Source organism: Cimex lectularius, unplaced genomic scaffold (assembly GCF_000648675.2).
Source record: "Cimex lectularius strain Harlan isolate CLEC.00 unplaced genomic scaffold, Clec_2.1 scaffold200, whole genome shotgun sequence".
NCBI lineage: Eukaryota > Metazoa > Arthropoda > Insecta > Hemiptera > Cimicidae > Cimex > Cimex lectularius.
Window position 1 is genome coordinate 1,035,358 of NW_019392893.1, and position 12,442 is coordinate 1,047,799.

General features: G+C 35.5%; 1 protein-coding gene across 5 annotated transcripts in view; it reads right to left on the reverse strand.

Moving 5' to 3' along the window:
• The window catches only part of LOC106667727 (putative fatty acyl-CoA reductase CG5065), a 42,805-nt gene that overhangs the window by 20,044 nt on the left and 10,319 nt on the right, over nt 1-12,442 (reverse strand). Inside the window, exon 1 of one of the 5 annotated variants that reach the window (XM_014395851.2) lies at nt 3,816-4,198. The exons of the other annotated variants lie outside the window; for them this stretch is intronic. The gene's annotated coding sequence lies outside the window, so the exon portion shown is untranslated. Of the gene's footprint in view, nt 1-3,815; nt 4,199-12,442 lie in introns of those variants that run through there. 5 annotated transcript variants of the gene reach the window in all.

A 12,442-nucleotide genomic window follows, 5' to 3' on the forward strand; every position in this document is an offset into this window, starting at 1 on the left:
TTAAAATGGACCTTGACATTGAGAGTGTGACAGGATGGAGATGAGAGAATGTGCATACCTTGACCATCTTTTATAAAAAGAAAAGAAGAAGAAATCAGACTGCGTTAGTTGGTGATAAGAATTTTCTTGAGGAATTTCCACCTACAGTGTTGGGCAAGACCATCTAACAAGGCCGACCAAAACGCAAAATCAGTAACGACAAAATTACTCATAAGACTTCTTTCATTTTCTTAAGGATAAGCTGAAAACTCTGATTGTTCCAATTTTGCTACAAGTCGTTTTGTTATTTAAAAAACATTGTGAGAATATTTGTTTAGCTAATTAGTAACTATGAATTAATTTATGTCAATGAATGCATCCAAAATCTCCAAAACCTGGGGAAACACGTCAACCTGATGATATCTTGGGTGCCAGGGGGAATTTTGGGTAACGAAAAAGCAGACACACTGGCCAAAGGAGGATCTTCAAGACCATAAATAAGCCCCAAACTTGAGATAACACAAATACGGAATCTTCCATCGCAGAATGGATCCAAACAAAATAAAAGGAGAATTGGATTAACTCTAGCCGCGCTCGACACAGTAAACTTAACAACAACCCTCACCAAGACTGGCAACTGCACTCTGCTGCAATTGGAGAGGGCTAGACTCAGAGGAGAGATAGAATTATTAACCGATTACTTATATCTGAGACATCTATCCAATATGGGCATATTTAACGATGATCCCATCTGCAGACTATGCAATGAAGAAGAGGAAATAGCCACCATAACATCTTCGAATGCGAAGCAACCGCTCAATGGAGACATAACCTAGCATATAGAAAAAACCTAGGGAATGAAATTGCAGCAGCGACAGTCAGTGATCTGATACTTCTAAGAAGAAGGGTTGAGTCTATTACACTGAACTAAGTAACAAGTAAGGTACAATAAGCCAGCTGCAGTGCCTGGGGAGTACAAACTCCCTAGTATCCTTATTACCATACTAATAATTAATTAATTATGTAAAGGTTATTGTATTATCTGTATTGAACGATTAGATTGAAGATTTATAAAAGGCGAAGCAACACGTTTAGTATCTTGCTTGGGATTCGAGATCCATTCCAAAAGAACTCTCAAGAAATGCAAAATGGTGAAGCCATAGGGTAGCAGCTGCCACGGAGAAGAAAGCCCCACGAAAAGCCCTCTGGGTAGGTTTGATAAAGGTGGGTGTACACTGGGGTTAGTCACTGGTCAGTTGGTTACGAGCCAATTACAGTGTAGAGTTACTCACTGGTCAGTGGCCAGTAATGAGTTAGAAGTTGGTTTTTGAATGAGACAGTTGCAATTTGCAATAAATTTGGAGACCTAGATTTGGAGGAGGAGTGCCTGGCTTTGGCTTAGGTACCTCACTTTTTATTTTAAGCTGTTAATAATCGTTGTTTTGAAATGTGAAGACCTAGACTTGTTTTAGCGCTCCCAAAATGACCTCCAAGATTCTCTCTCTCTCTCTCTCTCTCTCTCTCTCTCTCTCTCTCTCTCTCTCTCNATATATATAAAACTTCTCGGAGGTCTATGCTTTTTGGAAATAATTATAATTTTGTACAAATTTTAAGGCTATTGAGTTTAAAATGAACCTTTTTTTTTACGAGGGTTCGCAACTGCAGAGGTCATATAAACCCTCAGAATGCCGGTTTTTTTCGAAAAAAAGCCCATTTGTAAATATGTCGGGTCGAATGTAGGGCCGCTGGATTCGAACCCGGGACCTTTACCTTACAGTGATGAGCGCCGTGTCAAAGACTAAACCTTGCGGCCACCGACGCCCCCACCTTTATATATTATCTTTACGTATAATTTCTAAATTGATTTTGATTATTTCTCAAGGCACATTTATTTACATATTTATACCTTATTTTTACGACTTTGTTTAGTTTGGTCTTTCAGACGCCATTTTTGGTTTTCGGGTTATGTATTTCTCTCAGTCGAAACAGTGAGGAATTTAGAGACTAGATTCATCACCAAATCCCATGGAGGTATCTCACCTTATTTTCTGTTTCACAGTCAAGCTAAAATTTGTAATTAATTTCATAACATGTGAATTGATTCCTGCAGAATGAGTTTAATCAACACGCTGTTCCAAATATTATAAAAGGGAATGAAACGCTAATCAAAAGAAAAATTTGATATATTATAATTATATAATTCATTGGTCAAGCGGACCACGAAATTAGTGAATTTGAGAAAAATGTGATTTATACCATAGATGATGGCTACAGAATGCAGCAAGATTTGTTCAATTTTTCAATTGTTATTCTCAAAAAGGTATTTGTGATAAATAATTTTCATCTCTTTCATTAAAGGTTTGATTTGTAATAATTTATATCACAGCAAGAATGAAATAACACATAAATGTACTGGCACCCCATAAACAGATCTGTAAGTACGTCAGCCACCTTGTTAGCCGGTTGCTAAACTTATTTGTTCAAAGACATTGTTTGTTGTTTCCTTTCTTTAAAAACAATTTCTTAATAGATTAGTGACGAAGAATGGAAAGTGGATTCTATTCAATACATACCGCCAGCGATCACGGGGAAAGTCAAGCAGAACTATAAATTAAAAAGCGATCATTTCAATATCATCCCCCATAAAACAAACTAAAGGTAAACATGAATAAAACAATAATAAAGCCCACACGTGCAATTAAGTCTACATAATAATTACCTAACCAAATCGTTTGGAAGGGCAAAAACTATTATCATTCACATAATGCGATTTTGGGAGGACGGAGAAATGATTTTGGATTTATATAACCTCAAATCTGCACACACATTTACCTGTGCCTATCACTTCTCGCAGTCAACGGCTACTTCGAGTTTTCGTAATTTGCAATAAATTACCGGATCTTGAGAAACACCCACCTCGGTTGTTGGAAGTACGGGGTCATACCTCGATCTCATCTATCCAGCCATCGAGGTGCTCCGCGTGCTGGCAACAGCTAGGGTAACCTAAGCATGCAGTCCCTAGATCCAAGCCCATTCACACTCTCATTCATTCTAAAACTCATTCTCTCCTAATTATACAACAGTCACTCAATTGTTGGTGATGTACTCGGCATTCCTCCATCACCCTTTTCACTTATTATACAACTAATCTAATTCAATGTCTACCATTGAAGGTCCAATATTCCTCCATTGACCATCTCACACTGCACATAAATACATTCATTCACCCTTAAATTAGGTGGACACATCGTGCAACCTTTCTAATCATGCCGGACAAATTCGCGGATTTTTTTTTATAAAAAGATAATTATAACAATGATATTCATATTTCACATTTCATTAAAAAGCTTACATTATATTGTATTAGCTTTATAATTTATTATTATCATCCATATTGATGGAAGAAACCGTATAAATTGCCGACACATCCAAATAAATATAAATAAATAATGTATTTATTTATTATTTTTTATTATAAATGTTTCTAACATAAACCAAAAATTTAAACAAGACAAATTAGTCCTGAAAATTCCGTGTTAAATGACACATCTATGTTGCAACGCGCAACCAACCCATGAATAGTTAAAGGAGGGGCGTCGGTGGCCGCAACGGTTTAGGCGTTGACACGGTGCTCATCACTGTAAGGTAAAGGTCCCGGGTTCGAATCCAGCGGCCCTGCATTCGGACCCGACATACTTACAAATGAGCTTTTTGTTTTTATAAAAACACCGGCACCCTGAGGGTTTATTATGACCTCTGCTGTTGCAAACCCTCGTAAAAAAAAAATAAATAAAAATAGCTAAAGGAGGAAAAATAAAAATAGTTTATGTACTTACGTCTCGACGAAAGAAAAGCTCTGACGGACGAATTTAATTATTAAATAAAAAATTTAATCTCTTATCAATGTTGGTTTTGTTTGTTTCAGCAATAATCGATTGGGCTAATTATAGTAATATTTGATAGCTTAAATCCTTGTCACGTAAATAATAAACCACACGATTATAACTCTCTTGAAAAGGTTTGGCTAAAGAAACAATTTCAAAATCAAACATAAACAAAAACATAATAATCACGAAGGCAAGCTTTAGTGGAATGAAGAAAAAACTGAGTCCTGGAAATCTTTCTGTTCAACCCTGAATCGCTCTACTCCAATCAGAAAAATTCGATCAAAATTAAAAATTCGATCCCCTCAGGACCAACCGATTGTTCAAAGCAAATGGACAGAAGACCTCCTTTTCGACCTATGCCCCCCTGGTCCAAGCATATATACAAACAAGACGATCAGTTGATTCCAATCGAACAGTGATATTCACCTTTTCAATGAGAAAAAATCAAGTAACAGTTCTCTTGGTATGGATCAAATTTATTATATTATTACCTATAGTTTCCCGCGCAGAGTTAAATGCAAACTCAGACCTATTAAACAATATGTAGTTGGGATGCTCTCTTCGATCTTATCGTCCTATTTCTTCGATAACCTGCGTTCAAAAAACACACGAACGCATGGTAAGGAATAGGCTTGAATGAGGGGCGTCGGTGGCCGCAACGGTTTAAGCGTTGACACAGCGCTCATCACTGTAAGGCAAAGGTCCCGGGTTCGAATGCAGGGCCGCAATACTTACAAATGGGCTTTTTTCAAAAACACCGGAACCCCGAGGGTTTATATGGCCTCTGCTGTTGCGAACCCTCTTTAAAAAATATAAAAAAAATAAAATAAAAAGGAATAGGTGTGTTGAGAGCAATCTAAAGCTTCCCAAATCTCAGTTTGGTTTCAGTCTCAGATAGTTTCCTCCTTAGCGATATTGTAAGGAAACAGTTGAACTCACTCAATAGAATAATAAAGTATTCTGTTGGATTGGGGATTACAACGGGGTTAAACGATACTGTTGACACAATGGCCAAAAAGCAACGCATCATGGAGTTTCCCAGGATTTGAAGCTTTGGAAAACCGATACGGGATGTTCAAAAGTTTTTGGATTACAGGTTGGTATGCAAGATATCACATACACGGAAAAAGGGAACCTTTTTTGGTCCTTATTTCCAAGAGTGAAAAGATACCTTGGTTCCTTAACTTCTCCGGAAGAAAGCTTTTCTTCTCCTCTGTATCACGTATTCGCACAAACCACGGTATAAGCGTTGCATACAGAAAACCAAACCGAGACATTCTCCCAATTGCGCTACTGTGATGTACCGGAAGATCTGGACCATTTCATTTTCTACTGCGAAGAATTTGAGTAACAGCGAGAAGAGTTTTTAAAGACAATCTTTTTATAATAGAATTGAAAAGCCTTTTAATTACGAAACTTTTATAGCGTCATTCATTTATTTACAGATTGCTCTTTGAATTCTGGAAAAGGTGTAATTTGAATGGGCGACATCGCGGAGATATTGGGTTATTATTGTTTACAATAAAAGAATTATGTTATATTAAACAAGTACCTTATTTTTAATATTTAAGTATTAGGACCGAACCGGAGAGTTCCTCACTGAAGATGGCGCCATTTCCAAACGCGTTTGAGTAACATCAAAACCCGCGAATGTGGACCGAGTACCAGCTCAAACACATTTATTTCTAATACTACCACTATTAACTTAAAAATTTAGGTTCGACGAATGTTGCTGACTACAAATTTTTCTGCGTCACCTATGAAATTATTCGGCGGATGCCCGCGGATCCACTATCCTTTATTTCGTTTCTCACAGATTTCATCAGTGCTTCACCAATATAACTTCTATTTTCTTAATAAAATAAGAAAAAAATCGGCTTGAAAAAAATTGGCAAAATAGTGCTGAATCTCCAATGAAATTGCGATGGTAATCATAAAGATCATCTTTAGATCGCAAAAACTTGCTTTGTTCTTCACAGGGATATTTCTTCTTTTTTAGATAAAAACGACAAATTTTTGTCACAAAATAAAAATATTGATTAGATATTTTAGAAACAATCGATATAATGAGCTAGGTACTTTCCAAACTAACAAGTTTATAACGAGGTTGGTGGGCCACGGATTTGGATCAAACTTTTATTTGATGATTCTAAACTTCAAAATATCGAGTACGTATCGTCACTAATTGTGAATAGAAAATAAAATAAAATAAAATAATTCAATTTTTTTTAAAGTTGAAATTTTTCGTTTGTTAATATTTTTATTTCGCCTTTCTGCTTGCTCAAATCAATTATGTTAATACAACCTTTTTAAGGCATATTTTGCACATTGCAATAAAAATATAGTAAAAGCTGCTATCAAAATTGACCAAAAAATGAAATTTCTAAAATCAAATATTTTTCTAGTAAAATAGGTCACATTTTTTGTTAAACAATTTTTGTTTTGTTTTTGTACAAGGGTTCGCAACAGCTGAGGTCATATCAACCCTCGGGGACCCGGTATTTTTGAAAAAAGCCCATTTGTATGTCGGGTTCGAATGCAGGGCCGCTGGATTCGAACACGGGACCTTTACCTTACAGTGATGAGCGCCGTGTCAACGCCTAAACCGTTGCGGCCACCGAACACTGGCTAATATTAAATTTCGTTTTCGCACCTCTAGAGACCTTTAAGTTATTGTTAAGTTAAAGATGAGTTTTTGTTTGAATTTATCGATTTTTTACCCCCCTAAAAGTTGTCTTATTTTTAAGAAGTCGTTATCGAATTATCTGATTGAATGGCTATAATCCAAAAACGGCTAAAAGGATTTTAACGTCAAACATATCATTTGAAAGAAGAGGAATGTAGCTTTTAACGACGTCTATACCAATAAAATATATAAAATATTTTTATAAGAAAATACGCAAAATGGCAAAATTATTTGTCAGAATTTAACCTCGATACCATTTTCTGACCTACCTCGCTTACAGAATATTTGTTACAATTAACAAAAAAGCAGTATTTTGTTGATTTATCTTTTTAAATCTTACCAAATTAGAATATTCAGCGTCGTAGAACATTTTTTTATGTAAACCAACAATGAAATTATTACACCAAAAATAATATTTTTTAAATTAAATAAAATTAAATTTATAACCTGGTTTTATATTTGGTTTTTAAAATTTTTTTTGGTCATTGATACTTTGATAGCTTTTACTATATTTTTATTGCAATCCACGTAAAAAATGTAGTAAAATGAAATATTCATATATTTGATTTGAATAATTAGAACAGCGAAATAATAATATTAAAAACGAAAAATTTCAACTTTAAATTTTTTTTGGCAAAACCCGGGCCTATTTCACAAGAATTGGCAGATATTTTTTTGAGTTTATAATCAGTAAAAAAAGTTTTGTCCAAATCCGTGAACCACCAACATCCCCTTGTAAGTCCAAAACAAATTTTTCTGCGTCACTGCAATTATGTGCCAATACTTCCATAATTTTACTTTGTAACTTACAAATTGGCTATACTATCGGGTTGTCCGGAAAATAATGCAGGATTTTAAGTTTTCATTAAAAAAAATCTATATAAAATATTCTGTTTACGTTTACAGGATTACTCATTTGTTCCAAATGATATTGTTTGTTTACCTCTGTAGCATTCCGCTACTTGGAAATAATTCAGTCATCCTTATAATGTCAAAGCGAGAATTTCGTACGATTTTCTTTTACGAGTTTAAACTCGGCCGAAGCGGAGCCCAAACGGCTAGAAACATTAACCAAGTCTGGGGCGAGGGTTGTGTTAATGAGTGCACTGTGCAAAGGTGGTTTAAAAAATTTCGGGAGGGAGATTTCAGCCTTGAAGATGAAGAAGGTCGTGGAAGGCCTTCCTCTCTTAATGATGATGTTCTGCGATCAGTGGTGGAAGAAAACCCCAAAACAACTGTTCGAGAACTTGCAGAGCAACTCAAAGTCAGTAAAACGACCGTCGCTGACCACCTCAAGGCGATTGGAAAAGTGAAAAAACTCGAAAATTGGGTTCCACACTCATTAAACGATCGCCAAAAAAATCAGCGCTTTGATGTTTGTGCATCACTTCTTTGTCGAAACAAAAATGACCCATTTCTGGCCAGAATTGTTACATGTGACGAAAAGTGGATTCTCTACGATAACACTAGACGTTCTGGACAGTGGCTCGACAAAGGAGAAGCTCCAATACATTTTCCAAAGCCCCCAACTCATCAAAAAAAGGTAATGGTTACGGTATGGTGGGCTTCATTTGGTTTAATACACTACAGCTTCTTAAATCCTGGCGAAACCATCAATGCTGAATCATACTGTAACCAAATTAATACCATGCATCAGAAATTGGCAGTAATGAAGCCCTCTTTGGTCAATCGGAAAGGGCCCATTTTGTTGCATGACAACGCTCGACCACATGTGTCACGTGTAACGTCACAAAAATTATTGGAGCTTGGCTATGAAACTTTGCCTCACCCACCCTACTCTCCGGACCTCTCGCCTACTGACTACCATTTTTTTAAACACCTGGACCACTACTTACAACACATAATATTCAAAAATCAAACGGAACTGGAAAATGCATTTATTGACTTTATCAATTCTAAAAATTCTGAATTCTACTCAGACGGAATTAATAAGTTACCAACACGTTGGGAGAAATGTATTGAGAGTATGGGAAATTATTTTGATTAAAGAACATTGCTTTAAAGTAACTAGTTTCTTTTTTTTTGTTTAATACCAAAATCCTGCATTATTTTCCGGACAACCCAATAGATAAAGCTCAACAAAAAGTAGCTGATTAATCACTAGGCAGCATACAAAGATTAGCAAATCTATGAATCACCGGGGCAATGAGAACGACCCCTACAAGTGAAAGAAATTCTGATAAACTCTACTGGAAACATTTAAACATGGAGAGGCTAGGAAAAGCTCATTTAGGCTCCAAAAACAATCAAACTAAACAATTCTGTCACACAACCATAACTAATAAAATCAGACACCCATTCTTTGAAAAGGGGATTGACGATATAATCCCGAAAACATTCTTTACAACAGCCTATAAAGTCTCAATGGACAATAAAGGAGAGGAAGAACTCGGGAGAACATCAGACACAATGATATGGTATACAGATGACTCCAAAACAAACGAAGGACCCGGTGTGTTTTGTACAAGCCCAAGATATGAGCAATCAAACTCATTAGGGAAGTACACTTCGGTCTTTCAAGCAGAAATACATGCCATCAATGCTTGTACCCTGGAAAATCTAAAAAGAGGTTATACTGGCAAAAAAATTCTCATAAGATCTGATAGCCAAGCAGCCATACACATGTAGCCGTACACATTAGCATGTAAAATAATCACATAAAAATTAGTCAGTGAATGCATCCAAAATCTCCAAAACGTGGAGAAACAAAAACCTGATAATATCTTGTGTGCCAGGGCACAAAGGATTTTTTGGTAACGAAAAGCGAATCCACTGGCCAGAGGAAGATCTGCAAGACCACACATAAACCCTGAACTTTTCCTTATAAAGGGTGTTCGGCTACTCGTGTTACTTTGCCCGAAGATTCTCTATTCATTCAAAATGGAACCACAGAGTTCTAATTAACTGTGGTCCGAATCTCAGCAGTTTCGGAGTTACTCCACTTTTTTAATTATGAGGCGTTCGAATGCAGGGCCGCTGGATTCGAACCCGGGATCTTTAACAGGGCCCCTCCTTACTCCACTTTTCCTGATTTTTTAAGATTTCACGTCCTTGCTTCTAAACAATGATAACTCCAAAACTAAAAGGTTTTGGACAAATCCGTTGATAACATTGAAAACTGCGTTAAATTTCCAATAAGATGTGATCAATGGTAAGCTTATAAACCTTTGTGTGCCAGAAACACACTTACCCGATGCAACGTTATGCGGCACTACCCGATTCGACCCGACGCCTGCCACATTTTGGTAGGTGAGCACATAAAATACGACGTAAAGCGTACGTCACGTACAGTCACACAGCATGTATCACAAATCAGTATCGCAATCGCAACGCTTCTTTTGTTCTTAATGCATTACTTTGAGCAAAACCGTGTAATAAATTGTTAGTTAAATTTTATGAGCACAACCATGTAATAAATTGTTAGTTAAATTTTATGAGCACAACCATGTAATAAATTGTTAGTTAAATTTTATGAGCACAACCATGTAATAAATTGTTAGCTAAATTTAATTGTTTTAAATAAAGTCATTCCGGTGTTTTCATAAATTTTCTGCCTAACCATCATAATTACATAATTTTTATAAAAGCTAATGAATTTTTGTTCTCGTTTAATTTGGTTTATATTAAAATAAGAATGTTGTAATTAATACAACGACAAAATTACATATACATAGTTTGAAATAAACTACAAAAAATACGAGTGTCCTGTTCTGACGCTACTCGACGAAAATGGTGTAATTGTATGAGCAAAACCATGAAAGAAATTGTTAGTTAAATTTTATGAGTAAAACCGTGTAATAAACTGTTAGTTAAATTCATTATATCAAAAAAATGGTATTCCGGTGTTTTGATCAATTTTCTACCAAACCATTCAAATTAATTTTTAAAAATAAAAACTACAGAATTTTTGATCTCGGTTAATTTGGTTTATATTAAAATAAGTAATTAATATAACATATATTCTAAAATGAAGAAATTGATGGAGGCATGGAAAAAACCATGGCTGACGGATTGGTAAGGTGCAAAATTTAAAAAAAAATTAAGGAAATTTTGAATGAATTTATTAAACTTTTTTTAAATTTGGGTTCGAAACCGAAGTAGTGCAAGTGTTTACTGATTTACCAACACGACTGCAACTTTCATTAAAGGATTATTGTATTACTATTCTCCAGAATAAAAGAGTTTTAAGATTCAAAACGTTTTAGTTTTCTATGTGATATCTTGTTAATACTGTGGCTACTTTTTCTAATGAAGAATACGCTGATATACATCTTGCATACGGGTTTAATGCGACGGCAGTTCTTCGAAAATTCGTTGCGGAGAATGAAGACCATTTCGAATCAAATTTAAAAAACGTTGAATAAATTCATTCAAAATTTCCTTACGTTTTTTATTTTTTATTATTATTAATCTTTCCACCTTACCAATCCTTCAACCACGGTTTTTTCTTTTCCACCATCAAAGCAAGCAAAAAGCACCACTAAAAAGGATATTAAATGGAGTACGTTTTCTGAAATTTGCTTATCTCTAGGTTTGTAAATAATAGTTTAGAATCACCATAATAAGTTTTTCAACTTAGAGAAAAATATTTTTTTCAAATTTCTTGCTGCAAAAACACTTATTTCACGAATGTTTTCAAGTTTAGTATTGATTACATCTTATTGGAAATTTAATGTAGTTTTCAATGGTATCAATGTTTTTATCCAACTGTCGAGATTCGGACCATAGTTAATTAGGACTTTTTGGTTCCTTTTTGAATGTTGAATCTACGGGCAAGTTTGTAACACGAGTAGTCGAACACCCTGTATAATAACAACATACATTGATAACAAATACGGAATCCTCCATCCGAGTTGGATCCAAATAAAACAAAAAGAGAAGTGGATAAACTCCTGGATAGACACAGTAAACTTATACTAAAACAACCCTCATCAAGACTGCCAAACTCTCTGCTGCCATTGGAGAGGGACAGTAAGTGATAGGACTATAAACCGGTCACTGGCATCTGAGAAAACATGTACACAACATAGGCATATATAACGGTGCACTGCAGATTGTGCAATGAGGAGGAAACAACCACCCATATCGAAGCAACTGCCCAATGGAGAATTAACCTAACATACCGAAAAAACTTAGAGAATAAAATTGAAGCAGCAACAGTCAATGACCTAATACTTCTGAGTTGAGTCTATTGCACTGAACTAGGGTACTAGGAAGGTACAATAAGCCAGAAGGGTGCAGTGCCTGGGGATTACAGAACCCGCTTCCTAGTATCTTCATCTCCATCACCATCACAATCAACATTTTTATTATTATTTTCTTGTAGACTTTTATGTTCCTTGTTAATTGCTTGTCCGTTTCAACTTTGCGACCGTCTCATGTATAAACGAGGGAAAACAATAATTTAACAGTCGACAAAGAGTGGAGAAGAGGGATAACAGCGGTCCAGAGGCGGTCACGTCACTTCCTAGTACAAGTCGCAAGGACGCTTTCTCGGGTGAAAGACGTCTTATACAACCGGCAGGTCTTCAACCTTCTGGCCTGAGGATCGGACGGAAAAGTGAACAAAAAAAGTCGAAAAGAACGAAAGGCCGGTCGATAATTCTACAAATTGTTGACGACCATTTAATTATTTAACGGCAATGACAGGTTCGACTGTAGGACTGACCATATTGTTTCTCAACACACCGGCGATAATACAAAAGGTCATTTTATCGAATGTCTTACAATTAAATGATCAAAACAATATACAACACATCCACAAACAAAATAATAATTCAGATAAAAAAATACTTTGTTCAATATTTACGAATAAAGTGCTTCGTTTTAATTATACAACTAGTAAATCAAATAATTTTCTGTCCAGAAC